The sequence below is a fragment of the Pezoporus occidentalis genome, unplaced genomic scaffold (genome assembly GCF_034315485.1).
Source record: "Pezoporus occidentalis ecotype Australia unplaced genomic scaffold, CSIRO_AGI_Poc_V1 ctg27, whole genome shotgun sequence".
NCBI classification, from domain to species: domain Eukaryota; kingdom Metazoa; phylum Chordata; class Aves; order Psittaciformes; family Psittacidae; genus Pezoporus; species Pezoporus occidentalis.
Window position 1 is genome coordinate 4,737,931 of NW_026914611.1, and position 15,960 is coordinate 4,753,890.

Genomic DNA, 15,960 nt, shown 5'->3' on the forward strand with positions numbered 1-15,960 from the left:
GTGATAGGAAAAGGGGGAACGGTTTTAAACTGAAAGAGGGTGGATTTAGATTAGACATTAGGAAGAAATTCTTTATTATGAGGGTGGTGAGGCTCTAGAAGAGGTTACCCAGAGACATTATGGACGCCCCATTCCTGCCAGGGTTTAAGGCCAGGTTGGATAGCACTTCAAACAACCTGGTCTAGTGGAAGATTTTGCTGCCTGGCAGGGGGGTTGGAACTAGATGATCTTTAAGGTCACTTCCAAATCATTCTATTGTTCTGGAACCCATATCATTCTATGGTTCTATAGTTCTTCTCCCAGTAATGAACTTGCAGAGTGCAATGTTACATTTACATCACCATGATTAGAGTAACAGAAAATGTACATTCAGTTATATTACCAGCATAAAGTCCGTGACCTGTTATGTGCATTTTTTTTGGTTCCCTTACACCTGACTCTATCTGCCAAAATTAAATTAGAGTTAGAAAGCCAAGGGGAAATAGACTTTATTTTCAGAGGGCTGGGCTGTCAGAGTTCTAATTTGTAATTCTCCTTTTGAGATTGTCAAAGGCCCTTTTTGTAACTGAAAAGTTTAATTACTACAGTTGCAAGGGTCATTACTCACTGCAGGGAAGATGAATAGAGCAGAGCTATTAAATAAAGAATACCTGCTAGAATTATTTTTGAAGGTAGTTATGACAAAAGTACTACTGTTCTTTAGGATGATAACTTGATGTCTCATCTAAATTTTTTGCTGTCATTCACAATAAAATGTCCTATCTTTTCCATGTACTTAGCTTTTAAAAGTCTTCCATAGTTCACAGGTGTTTCTACGTGCAGGTTTGCTGGTATCCATAGCTTCATAATTCATAAATTCAATTAGGAATTTATGTACTATTTTGACTATATGTAGCTAATCAAAAGATAGAAATAAAATCTTCAAACACTCATGCATACATAGATACAAATAAGACTTGATCCTCTGACCAGATTCAAAACCTTTTTCTGCTTTCCTCTATGAACATGTGAGTATTCAAGTAGAACACACAAATGTACTCATATAAAGGACTGTATTTCATCTCAAATATTTAACACAAGTGCTCTTCTGGTGGTTTGAATAACTTACCTAGCTAAAGGACCACAACAGCAAAAATCTATGTACTTTTGTAACTAACCAAAATTTGCCAATTCCAATGATAGCTATGAACTCAGAATTCTTACTTGTAAATTAGTTACAAAACCCAAGAAATATTTCTTCTGTTTTTTTGTAATTTGACTCACATTAGCAATTTTTTTTTTACTTTGTTCTTTATTTGCAGGATTTCTTTAGATCTGCATCATTTAGTCAAAGCAGCCACCTGGAAGCTCTACCCACACGAAGCAACTTTCTCTTATTCTCAGGCTTTCCCAGAAATTTCAGTGATTACATTAGACACAGATGATGTGCTTGTTGCAGGACCCCAGTTCCAGAAGGCTTTGCCCCATGTCCTGGGTTCAGCAGTAGCAGTCATGTTTCTTCTTCTTGGTAGCTGGTGCAGTGCAGTGTTTTGACTTTCAGCTCGGGAACAGAGCTGATAACAAGAATGTTTTGGTTTGGCCAAGGACTTTGTGAGCCTCATGCTCTGCCAGGGAGGAGGGGGAGCCAGGAGGAAGCAGAGACAGGACACCTGACCCAAACTGACCAAAGAGGTATTCCATACCACAGCACGTCATGCCCAGGATGTAACTGGGAGTTAGCCGGAAGGGCTGGGGGACTGCAGGGTTGGAGGAGGTATCGGTCGGTGCTTGGTTGGGCTTGGGGGGCGAGTTATCGGTCGGCTGGTGCTGAGGTGTTGTATTCTCTTCCCTTGTTATTTCCTTTATCATTATTATTACTGGTGGTAGCAGTAGTGATCTGTGTTATACCTTAGTTACTAAACTGTTCTTATCTCAACCCGTGGGAGTTGCATTCTTTTTGATTCTCCTCTCCGTCCCTCCGGGAGCAGGGGGAGGGCAAGAAAGGGGGGGGAAGTGAGCGAACGAATTACCTGACTGGGTTTAAACCACGACAGTTCGTTTTTGGCGCCCAACGTGGGGCACGAAGGGTTGAGATAACGACAGATCTGACCAGATTAATAGTCACTCATCACAATGCTGATTTATTGGCTCTCAGAGTTGTTTCTCTTGATCTCACAGCTTCAGAATGTTGTAACTTACGTAGAGCCGGTATTTGCTGTGATAGTGTTTATCAAGTATGGGGCCTGGGCTAAGGTTCTTGTCTCACTGTGCTTTATGGCAATGGCTTGTAATACGGGCAGGCTCCAGCAGCAGGGCGGGACGGACGTGGCCGTGGACTTGTACCTGGCCGTCCGGCTGCTCTTCACCGTCCTGGCCCTCACCCTACTCTCCATCTTCGTGAGGCTGCGGGGAGCCGAGGGGGAGCGGCCCCGGGAGCCGGCGGCAGCCGAAGTGGCCCGGGAGAGCGGCCCCGGCGACCAAGCGGCGGCGGGAGCGGGGCCGGAGGCCGCGAGGGGACGGCTGCCGGTGGAGGAGGTCGGGGCGGTCGAGGAGAGGAAGGAGGCGGCTGCCGAGCAGCGGGAGAAGGCGGCGGAGGAGCCGAGCCCCGCGGAAGAGCCGAGCCCCGCGGAGGAGCCGAGCCCCGCGGCCGAGCCCAGCCCCGCGACGCCCGAGAGCGTTTCCCGGCAGCCGCCCGCCGAGCCCCAGGAGGATGCAGGAGACCACGCAGCATTTCCCAGCAAGGCAGAGGAGGAAGAGCTGGGCTCAGGAAAAGAGAAGCTGGCGGTGGGAGAGCCGGCAAGCACAGCAGCTACACCAGCCCCAGTGACAAGTACAGCAGCTACACCAGCCCCAGTGACAAGTACAGCAGCATCAACTGAGAGTTCTGAAGGTTTTGAATGGCCTTTGGGTGTCCTTGGGACCTGCCTGCTGATTGTGATGGGGATCAGCATGTTGGCACTCACACAGACTGTGTTCTACCCACAACCATTTTGTCTGATCTCAAAAGTTAAGCAGAGTCAGGTTTGGGTCTTGTCTGGGGTTAGACGATGATGTAGGGGGACCAAGAGATTTTCCCTAAAGCTGGACAGTCATGAGTGGCAGGGTGTGTGGGACAGTATGGGCAAGTATCTAGTCCACTGGGCCCCTCCAGTGCTTTGGAAGCATCGGAGATGGAAGGCAGCTGTATGGAGTCCCCAGCAACAAGCTGCAGAAACTGCTTAAGGGGACAGTGAATTATTTTAAGCCTGGTGGGCCCATGGCACTTCAAGCCATCAGAGCAGAGATGCAACACAGAGATGGACTCATGATCGAGGGGTGGACTTAGCAATGGACACTATTGCCCAGGTTATTCACGAGTGTGAACACTGCACACAGTCTCTCCTGCTCTGGAAGACTGTTACAAGAGATGGAGCCTGCCATCATGGACCAGATGGACTCAGCAGCTTTATAGGGACTGGTCCATGCACTGAGATAAGAGTGATGGTATATTGAAAATGTGGGATCTGAGCATGACGTGAATGGTATGGAATAAGGGGTGGATAATGTCCTGGGTTCAGCAGTAGCAGTCATGTTTCTCCTTCTTGGTAGCTGGTGCAATGCAGTGTTTTGACTTTCAGCTCGGGAACAGAGCTGATAACAAGAATGTTTTGGTTTGGCCAAGGACTTTGTGAGCCTCATGCTCTGCCAGGGAGGAGGGGGAGCCAGGAGGAAGCAGAGACAGGACACCTGACCCAAACTGACCAAAGAGGTATTCCATACCACAGCACGTCATGCCCAGGATGTAACTGGGAGTTAGCCGGAAGGGCTGGGGGACTGCAGGGTTGGAGGAGGTATGGGTCAGAGCTTGGTTGGGCTTGGGGGGCGAGTTATCGGTTGGCTGGTGGTGAGGTGTTGTATTCTCTTCCCTTGTTATTTCCTTTATCATTATTATTACTGGTGGTAGCAGTAGTGATCTGTGTTATACCTTAGTTACTAAACTGTTCTTATCTCAACCCGTGGGAGTTGCATTCTTTTTGATTCTCTTCTCTGTCCCTCCGGGAGCAGGGGGAGGGCAAGAAAGGGGGGGGAAGTGAGTGAACGAGTTACCTGACTGGGTTTAAACCACGACACCCCAACAGCTATATAAATCAGATATTTTATCCACAGGCTATATATTTTAACATGCTCCCTTCAATTAACCAGAACATCATGATTTTTTTTAATATATTATTTTCTTCATAAGCCTTTATTTCCAGAAATTACCTAGTTCTTTACTGTTTGAACATAATATTTACATACTATAAATGAATGTTTTGTAATTGATGATGGACTAGCTAAGGATTAAGTTATGTATTATGAATTGTATTATAAGATGGAAATTGTACGTATATCACTTACTTACAGTAATGTCTATCAAAATTACCAAAACTCTTTTTCCTGGCAATTTACATTTGAAAAAACTGATTGAAAATGCATTAAAGTGAAGTCAACTGAGGCTGGACATTTAAGAATATTTCCGAAATAATGAACGGTATTAACCGTTTGATCAAATGGTTTACCTGTTTAGAAAACTTCTCCTCCCCCGTCCGCTCTCTCCTCCAGTCATTCCACCCAGCCCCGGTGAATCACTGTGATTGCTGTTAAAAGATCACAGTATGCTAGAGATTGGAAGGGACCTCAAAAGTTCATCAAGTCCAATCCCCCTGCCGGAGCAGGAACACCTAGATAATGTTACACAGGAATGTGTCCAGGCGGGTTTTGAATGTCTCCAGGGAAGGAGACTCCACAACCTCCCTGGGCAGCCTGTTCCAGTGTTCCGTCACCCTCACTGAGAAGAAGTTTCTTCTCAAGTTTAAGTGGAACCTCTTGTGTTCCAGTTTGTACCCATTACCCCTTGTCCTATCATTGTTTGCCACTGAGTAGAGCCTGGCTCCATCCTCGTGACACTCCCCCTTTATATATTTATAGACACTTATAGTCACCCCTCAGTCTCCTCTTCTCTAAACTTTAGAGACCCAGCTCCCTCAGTCTTTCCTCATAAGGGAGATGCTCCACTCCCTTAATCACCTTCGTTGCCCTGCGCTGGACTCTCTCCAGCAGCTCCCTGTCCTTGTTGAACTGAGGGGCCCAGAACTGGACACAATATTCCAGATGGGGTCTCACCAGGGCAGAGTAGAGGGGAAGGAGGACCTCTCTCGACCTACTAAATACCCCTCTTCTAATACACCCCAGGATGCCATTGGCCTTCTTGGCCACAAGGGCACAGTGTTGGCTCATGGTCATCCTGTCGTCCACTAGGACCCCCAGGTCCCTCTCCCCTACACTGCTCTCTAACAGGTCGTTTCCCAACCTATCCTGGAACCTGGGGTTGTTCCTGCCCAGATACAGGACTCTACACTTTCCCTTGTTATATTTCATCAAGTTATTCCCTGCCCAACTCTCCAGCCTGTCCAGGTCTCGCTGGATGGCAGCACAGCCTTCTGGCGTGTCAGCCACTCCTCCCAGCTTAGTGTCATCAGCAAACTTGCTGATAGTACACTCAATTCCCTCATCTAAATCGTTAATGAATATATTAAATAATACTGGTCCCAGTACTGACCCTTGAGGCACTCCACTAGTTACAGGCCTCCAACTAGACTCAGCCCCATAGACTACAACTCTCTGGCTTCTCTCCTTCAGCCAGTTCGCAGTCCACCTCACTACCTGATCATCCAGACCACACTTCCTCAGTTTAGCTGTGAAGTTTCTGTGGGAGACTGTGTCAAATGCTTTGCTGAAGTCAAGGTAGACCACATCCACCGCTCTGCCATCATCCATCCACCGTATTATTTCCTCATAAAAGGCTAAGAGATTGGTCAAGCATGATTTCCCCTTGGTGAAGCCATGTTGACTGCCCCTCATAACCCGCTTATCCTTGATATGCCTTAAGATGGCGCCAAGAATAAGGTGTTCCATCACTTTCCCAGGGATGGAGGTGAGGCTGAGCGGTCTATAGTTACCCAAGTCCTCCTTCTTGCCCTTTTTGAAGACTGGAGTGACATTTGCTTTCCTCCAGTCCTCAGGCACCTCTCCCGTTTCCCAAGACTTGGTAAAGATGATGGAGAGCGGTCTAGCAATGACTTCCGCCAGCTCCCTCAGCACCCGCGGGTGCATCCCATCTGGACCCATGGATTTGTGGATGTCCAGATTGCTCAACTGGTCTCTAACCCATTCCTCATCGACTAAGGCAAACCGCTCATCGACTAAGGCAAACCTTCATCTAAGGTCTCAGGGGTACAGGGCTCTTCAGGACTGCCTGCAGGAGACTAGACAGAGACAAAGAAGGCATTCAGTAACTCTGCCATCTCTGTATCTTCTGTCACCAGGGCACTCATCCCGTTCATCAGTGGGCCTACATTGCCTCTGGTGTTAGTTTTATCTGGTGTTAGTTTTATCTGGTGTTAGTTTTATCTGCCTGTTCTCTAGGTACTCTGTGAGAAACACAGGTTTTAATTTTCATATGTCTCGCTCCACTGCTTCTCAACACCATAATATGTTTCAATCCTCTTAAAGACTGCTGTTGAATAATAACATCTGAATTTAATGAACATCACTATGAACTCTTAGCTAAGGTCTAATTTTCTAGAATTAATGCAGCACTAGCATGTTAGATGAAGTATTTTCAGGAAAAAAAAAACAAACCAGAACAAAACAAAACAAAAAAAAAACCAAAAAGGATTGTTTCAGATATTCTACTAGTCATTTTAAGGATGGATAGAAAGTTAAGTTCTACCTAAATGTAATCACACAGTTGCAGTATCTTGATGTCTCCTAATTGTGATTTTGTGATTCATGGCTTTGAGTATACACTAACATAGCTGATACCTAGAGTGATTGTATTGGAGATACATCTCCAGGTATCTGTCAAAGGTAAATAAAAGGTGCAGGAATTTTATTTCAGTGACTTGGTTTTATTTTCATGCTTTTAAAAATACACACCATCCTTTTGGAAGTCAGCTTAATCTCTTGTGGCTCCTTCTGTGCTTGCTGCTGGTGACAGATTTAACTTAAGTCTGAACCCGCTTCCCCTTGTCCTATCACTACAGCCCCTAATGATGAGTCCATACCCAGCACCCCTGTAGCCCCCCTTCAGATACTACAAAGCTGCTATGAAGTCTCCATGCAGCCTTTTCTGCTCCAGGCTGAACAGCCCCAGCTTCCTCAGCCTATCTTCATATGGGAGGTGCTCCAGTCCCCTGATCATCCTGTGGTCCTCCTCTGGACTTGTTCCAACAGTTCCATGTCCTTTCTATGTTGAGGACACCAGAACTGCCCACAATGCTTCAGGTGAGGTCTCACCAGAGCAGAGTAGAGGGGTAGGATCACCTCCTTTGTCCTGCTGGTCATACTCCTTTTGATGCAGCACAGGATATGGACAGTGACAAGGACAGTGGGATCGGGCGTGCCCTCAGCAAGTTTGCTGATGACACCAAGCTGTGTGGTTTGGTTGATAGGCTGGAGGGAAGGAATACCGTCCAGAGGGACCCTGACACGCTTGTAAAGTGGGCTGATGCCAACCTTATGAAGTTTAACCATGCCAAGTGCAAGATCCTACACCTGGGTCGGAGCAATCCCAGGCACAGCTACAGGTTGGGCAGAGAAGAAATTCAGAGCAGCCTTGCAGAGAAGGACCTGGGGGTGTTGGTCAATGAGAAAATGAACATAGCCGGCAGTGTGCGCTTGCAGCCCAGAATGCCAATCGTATCCTGGGATGCATCCAAAGGAGCGTGACCAGCAGGTCGAAGGAGGTGATCCTGCCCCTCTACTCTGCTCTTGTGAGACCTCACCTGGAGTATTGTGTGCAGTTCTGGTGTCCTCAGCATAAAAAGGACATGGAACTGTTGGAATAAGTCCAGAGGAGGGCCACAGGATGATCAGGGGACTGGAACACATCCCATATGAAGATAGGCTGAGAAAGTTGGGGCTGTTCAGCCTGGAGAAGAAAAGGCTGCATGGAGATCTCATAGCAGCCTTCCAGTATCTGAAGGGGGGCTACAGGGATGCCAGGGATGGACTCATCATTGGGGACTGTAGTGACAGGACAAGGGGTAACGGGTCAAAACTTAAACAGGGTTTTGGAAAGCACCATATCCCAGCTTCCCAGGCTCCCTGCCGAGTCCTGCTGCCTGGCAAGGGGGCACTGCACCTCTCTGTCAATGTCCCATGCTCTGAGAGTATCACATGTGTTGAGAAGGGACCAAAGCAACACTGTAGTTGCCAGAAAGGGGCCTCTCTCCTGCGCTAGCAATGACCCTTTTTACAGCATAGTTCTGAAAATCCCAGGAGCCAAGTCCTGCCTGCTCCTACCCTCATGGCTTCATCAGTGCTTTCTGACTCTGCCCTTGGAGGTGCCCATTTACTGCTTCGATTCCCCACATGAGCTCTGCTGCCTGAGAAAAATCTGAGGAGAAAAAAAAAAAAGCACTACTTTTGCCCAGAAGGCCATTGGTCAGTATTTCTGTGATCTTGGTATGCTTTCATTCCATCCTTCCTCACATTTAGTACCAAAGCCCCACATCTCTTGGCCATGTTGCCATACCACAGACTCTCTTAGGAAGAGAATAATTTAAAGAGTGTAAGGAACTTCTGTTTATGGAAAGGAGATTGTATCTTGTCACCTGGAAAAGTTAGAAAGAACTGGTGAGTTACAAGGGGACAGACACTTCAAATCTACCTCATCTAAAAACTAGCTGATGAATTAAAAGCTATTCCCTATTAGCTGGCAATGATAGGAAAGACTCCTCATCTTCCTCAGGGAAAAATAAAACTCCAGACCCATACAGGATATTGAGAGCAAAGGGTTGAATGAAAACTAAAGTTCCCATGCCCTTACTCCAGTAAGGGGCAGCAAGATGGGTAGCAAGGGAGTTGGAACATGTTCCCTCATCCCTATGGATGGTTTTTACCTACTGGAGCAAACTGGAGCAAACTGGAATGATCTAAAGCACCCAAGTTGACTAATGCCCTCTAGGTTGTCATTCCAAATTACAATATGCTGGGATGACTGAATTATGAACTATGTGCCTTATGTATGCACTCAAAAAAATATGCAATTCTGATTTTATTTCTAAAAACAAGTACCTACTGGGTAAACCTGACTCGCTGCTCTTTCTGCTGTCTTGCAATCTGTATTTGCTTCCCAGGTACTGGGAGAGGAGGAATAGCTGGGAAATGGATGCTCATAGTATCACAGAATCGTAAAGCAGTTAGGGTTGGCAAGGACCTTAAGATCATCTAGTTCCAAGCCCCCTGCCATGGACAGGAAGACCCCTCACTAAACCATGTCACTCAAGACTCTATCCAAACTGGCCTTGAACACTGCCAGGGATGGAACATTCACAGCTTCCTTGGGCAACCTGTTCCAGTGCTTCGCCACCCTCAAGTAAAGAACTTCTTCCTTATATCCAACCTAAACTTCCCCTGTTTAAGTTTGAACCTATTACCCCTTGTTCTATCACTGCAGTCCCTGAAGAAAAATCCCTCCCCAGCACCCTTGTAGTCACCCTTCAGACGCTGGAAGGCTGCTATGAGGTCTCCATGCAGCCTTCTCTTCTCAAGGCTGAACATTCCCAACTTTCTCAGCCTGTCTTCATACAGGAGGTGCCCCGGTCCCCTGTTCATCCTCGTGGCCCTCCTCTGGACTTGTTCCAACAGTTCCATGTCCTTTCTATGTTGAGGACCCCAGAACTGCACACAATACTCCTGGTGGGGTCTCACGAGAGCAGAGTAGAGGGGCAGGATCAACTCCTTTGACCTGCTGGTCACGCTCCTTTTGATGTAGTCCAGGATACGGTTGGCTTTCTGGGCTGCGAGTGCACACTGCCAGCTCATGTTCATTTTGTCGTCGACCAACACCCCCAAGTCCTTCCCCACAGAGACGCTCTGAATCTCTTCTCTGCCCAACTCTGCCCAATGATAAACCTTTAATACCAGTTGTTATGTTTTTTGCTAAAGGTCTTAAGTAAATATTTCAAAAAGTAAGAAGTTTGCAGAGGCAGAATTAGATTCAGGCTAGGGGATTCTCCAGAATACTCTGTGTCTTCAGATACTCCTGTGGAGATGTATGTCTATATTGGCCTTCAGGCTATCATCCCTTGCAAGATGTTTTCTCTCCCAGTAGTACATGGTTCAGTAAAGCATTAAGTAATTCTGATGTGCTTTGGATCCATCTTTGTGAACAGAATTGCAAGGGAGCTTATCATATCACCATGAGCTAACATCTTCGCATGCTCCTTCTGTTAAAATCTGGAGATGGTTTAACTGATTATGTGAGGTTGGGTAACTGTCATGGGTTCAGCAAAAACAAAAGAGTGACACAAAATGTCCAAACCAGAACAGTAGGTGTAATAGTAAGCCATGTTTTCTCTAAGCATTGTCCAAATTCATTTTACCTAAAATAAAAGCAGCCATAGGCTGTCTTAATTGATTTGATGTCTGACACAACACAGGTTCCCTGGCCAGTATCAAGTTCAGTTGAGTTTTGGCCTTTTGTGTCTACTTCCTGCATATGCAAACCACAACTCTTCAATCTTCCTGTGAAGTCTGAACTCATACAACTTTTTTTTTTTTTTAATGAGTTCCACGAGTTCCCTGTTCAGTCAACCTGGTCCTCTGCCCCACTTGCTTCTCTTAAAAGGCAGTATCCATATTTTAATAGACTATATATGTAGTAATCACATTCCACAAGTTAAGAATATCTTGCATGGACCTGTAGAATTTTTACTGCAAAAGAGCCTATGACAAAGCTGACAAATGTGTAAACCATTATAACTTTGAAAGCATTCAAACTAAGCTGCAGAGCCTAGGGAAGTTTATCAAATTAGCATCAATTCCTCTGAAGCATTAACCATATACCAAAAGCTTCACCATATATTTACATATGACAAAAAAAAAAAAAATCAATATTCAGATAAGTGCATTTTCCTGTCCTTTTTTTTTTTTTTGCACCACGGTAATATTTTTCTCTTTTATCAAGCTAAACAATACTGAAAAATAAATGGTCACATTTATGAAACTCATAGCAAATCCAAGAAATCCTGTCTGTCAGCATCTACTGTGTGAATACAAATATAGCCTATTTAGCAGTACATCAGCAAGATAATATTTTATTAAGACAAAAAAAAAAAACAAAAACAAAATCCCCGGAAACTCTGAATATATGGTACAAAATCCCCTCTGTCGTCTATTCAGTTAGTGAAACTTTCTGGTGCAACATGCGAGCATGATGAACATTATTCATCTACTCTAATCTGCCATTCCCACACAACTTTTGGTAGAAATACAAAAATAATTTAAGATTGTTGAGTTTGTTTAGATAAGTATTTTGAAGGTTTCTGTCGTGGTTTAAACCCAGACTGTAAATAAGAGCCACACAGTCCTCTTGCTCACTCAGAGAAGGAGAATCGAAAGAATATAACTCCCACGGGAAATGAGAACAGCCCAGTAACTAAGGTATAACACAAACCACTATTGCTACCACCAGTAATAATAATAATGATAAGGGAAATAACAATGGAAGAGAATACAATACCACCCATCGATACGCAGCCCAATTGAGCAGTGATCTAGCCATTCCGGGTCACTGCCCCCAGTTTATATACTGGGCATGACATACTGTGGTATGGAATACCTCTTTGGCTAGTTTGGGTCAGGTGTCCTGTCTCTGCTTCCTCACAGCTTCCTCTCCTCCCTGGCAGAGCATGAGACTCAGAAAATCCTTGGTCAGAGTAAACATTTGAGCAGTAACTAAAAACATTGATATTATCAGCGCTGTTCCCAGGCTGAAAGTCAAAACCACAGCACTGCACCAGCTACTAAGAAGGAGAAAAATGACTGCTACTGCTGAACCCAGGGCAGTTTCTCTGCTTATTTTCATTTTATTTTGTTACTGAGAATAATGAAAGTCCAAAGTATCTCAGAGAAACACTGTACCTATGATGAAGAAATCACAATAACAGGAAGGTACAGCCTGAAAAATGGTTTGGTCTTCTGTTTGCCTATATATCACCCAAGTAAAAGGCAAATAAGAATAACTCTCAGTCGTTTCATGTACTGAAAAGCTTGGGTGAAAATGCTTAATATGTAATTGCTTTAGTCAATGGATTCACGAAAAGGTTATTATGCAAGTCACACAGGTAGTACTTTACACAGTGTTTAAGTTTGGTTTTATTTGAAGGTTTTATCACCAGGACAATGTTTAAACCTTTCCTAACTTTCAGTGTTTACTGAACTACTCTGGAGACTGTCTTCTTTGACAAAAGAAGATGTCATTGCAGAGTAACTTACAGATAAAATCCTTTTTCACTGTTTGCTTGAATACTAAGCTACAGTCCTACTGGATTTAATGTGAGCACTTTGTGGGAAAGTACTATCGAGTACATGTGTAGCCTGCAAAGCTGGTTATAAAATTCATACTTTTTTACCTTATGAAAATTTGGATAATATCCACAATTCACAAAAGGTGAATAACTGGGGAATTTTCCAGAGGATTAGTGCTGAGCATTTTCATTAAATTATTCTTTTCGGGTATCTTGTCCACCTTGCACTACATCAAGTACATCAGATATCATTCAGTCTCTGTTGGATTACATAAAACAAATTGCCTTGCTTTTCAGATCTGCAAACTATAAAGTGGTAAGTATTTGAATAACCAACACTGTCTTCACTTTTATCACACTTGTTACATGGCAGAGCAGGATATGAGTGCCAAAGTATGAAGAAAAAGTTCTTTATAAATCACTTTATAAAGTGATTTATAAAGTTATCTCTCAGACTAATACATTGTCAAAACCAAAAACACTCTTCAGTGTAGCAGCATGCCATTTAGCCATAACTATTACCCTCCATATTCCAGAGGGAAAAAAAAAAAAAAACAGACTTATTTTTTTGTTAATTACATAGATATAACAAAAGCAGTATAAATAAAATAATAATTTAAAATATCTGTTATTTTAAACTGTTCTAAAACTTTAGAAAGGGAGAAAGCTTGTAGGTTATTCAGAAATGGATGGATTCTTTTGAATAGCCAACTGTTTCATTTTAAAAGCTTCTGAGAAATATGCTAATTAAAAAATCAAGGAAGACCACTCTTTTATTCATTAACTGACAATCATATAACTCAGGTTGTTAGCTATAAAAGCTTACAACAGATTGCTTGCCATATTGCTGTCCTTCTACTTCAAGAGCAGTTGCATGAAAGGCTGCTACTTCAGATTGTATTGAATGCTTTGCCCCAAGCTGGGCAATATTAGAATTCAGGTGTTGTCATACTGGATCAGAGCATCTGGTCCGTGTCCCAGCCCTGACAGTAGCAAGTTCACATACTTCGTATCCATTAAAGCCTCTGAAGACAACTGCTGAATTGCCATCCAGAGAGAAATATTTCCTTAAATTTCCTGTTATTGGCTGGCTGAGGACCTGAAACTTTGAGGTTTTATTTCCCTTGTGCATGTTCACACACATGCGTGTGCTGTGTATGTAACTATGTATGTACATAGGTGTTATATGACATCAGTGTTATACTAGACATCAGTGCCAGCATTGCAACACATTATCTGAATGCTTACTTCTCCATATAATGAATTATCTATTGTGTATGTACTGTCATCAGAAGTTTGTGTTATAATTGGAACTTGAATTATTTGGGTTTTCTTTTTTTTTTCTTCTTTCTGATATTTATTTATTACTTTATGATTTACCCACATATTTTAAAGCTTTCTTTATATTGCCAGAGAAGTCTAAAGTTAGCTATCATCAAATTTGTAGCTGACTTCCTTAAGGATGTGGTTCACATTTTGTGTGAGAATACACAGTTCAGAGTATTGAGTCATTATACTTGAGTTCCGGTCTTTCCTTGGGGCATTTCACTTCTCAACTAGGTAGCCACATCCCAAGAGAGTGACAAAATTGACTGGTTATGGGATGATCTTGTAGAGGAAGAAGAAAGCCTAATCTTGAATCTCATGTACAGCTGGGGATATTGAATTGTAGCTTAGTGATAGCAATACATAACTGCAAATGAAAAAACCCAAAACAAACAAACAAGCAAACAAACAAAAAAAAAAAACAAATCATCCAACCTGTAGATTCTAGGGCTGTTTTTTGCAGATTATTTCTGGTTTTGTAGATTCACAGAATGGGACAGTGACTTAAAGGCTTTTAGTACATTCTGTATTTATGTGGACTCTCTACCGAACACTTGTAATTTAGAAGTCTACTGAGAGACATCTTCATGACATTGCCTTATTTCTCCTTTTTCCACAAGATTTTTGATATGCAAAACACTCACATTTTCTCTAGAAAATTCTGAAGCATGTTGCTTTCAGATCACATACAGAAAGAGATGAAATAAGAGATTCCTGTACTTTGCTTATCAGACACCTCAGTGCAGGATTAGCCCATGCCCATTTAGGTTGGAATTTCAGTTGCCATTGTGTTCTAAGAAACTGAAGACCATAGAGTGAACCAAAGGAATTTGTTGTATGTAAATAAAGAGCGTTTAGCTTCAATGCCTATGAAAGTCAAATGCAAATAGCATACATTTCAGAAAATGTATGTATATGAGCATGGAAATATCTCTATAAAGAAGTGGGTTTACAAGCTAACTCTTTACAAAAAGAAAATATGAACTATAAAGTAAAACAATGATGTTAGGAATACCAGACAAATATTTTTGTATGACTTCATGCTGTCAGCTATTAAAACAAAGAATATAGTTTGGAAAATAAACCTCTTGCCAAAAGAGTGTGCACTGTTTGGTTTCCTTTCTGTCCAAAATCTAAAAAATATTAATTTCTTATAAGAAAAACCCTAAACATAAAGATGACAACTGAATATTTTTATACTACCTGAAGTCATCAATCAATTTAAAAAAAAAAACCTCTTGTCTACAGCCTTTTACACACATGTACTGCATGACAGAATTTGTCAAAAAGATTAGTATAGAAAACTACCTAGAAAGGGAGGGGAAGTATGTCAAATAAAAAAAAACAAACAGTATAAAACAAAGAAATGGAAATGCTTTCCAGAACCTTTGCAAACAATTTCTTCCAGCAGATAGCTGTTTTGTAAGTTCTGTTCCATGCTTATTTTAGAAATTTTCACTTCCTTTTATAACTGCATACACTTCTAATCTACTAATTCCTGTTATCCATATCCTACATCTTTAAGGTAAAGGAAAACAAGTTTCTTTAGTTTCTTTTACATTGTATAAATAAGTATTCTTCTCACTTTCTATTTTGCATCCACTTAATTTCAAATATCTTTTCTTGTACCTACATGATCAGTGTAGTTTATCTCAGTATGGTTCAGAAATCACTATTTCGCTTTCACTATTGAATGTACTTGAGCTAAGTCTTTCTACAGTCACATTTATTTCCAAATCTGATTTCTATTGGTGACACTTTTTGTTGTGCGGACTACTTATTTTCTTTATTATTTGCCTCCAGAGATAAGTTGCTATCTTGCGGCTTTCCTGCATGATATTCCAGTCCTTCTCCATGTTAACTTTCTCTCACAACTTTGTGTTTCTACGTAAGAATTTGTTTATTTAAAGCAGCATGAACTATTTGACCACCTCCTGTTGAATTCCCTTGCACGTTTTAACAAATCAAACATGTCTTTACTGTAGGCATAAAACCATATCTCATTATAAGCTTGAATGTTTATTTCTGAAACGTACAGCATCTAAAAAATGTACTTACAAACGCAAAACATTTCAAAGCAATCCTGATGTATAATTAGCTTAAAAACTCAGAAAGCTTGTAAATTGATTCTTCACTATGATCAACTACACTTATTTGAAGATCTTTCATTTTTAATCCCAGAAAGAAGTCTTAAACATTATATACTTGAGATTCTCTTTGCAACTGTTTTTTCAAATGCCTTAGCATCTGGGTATGTCTTAACAAACATTTTTTAAGTCCTTGATTAAGCTTTTCCTTGATAAGTTCAAAGACTTGAAGC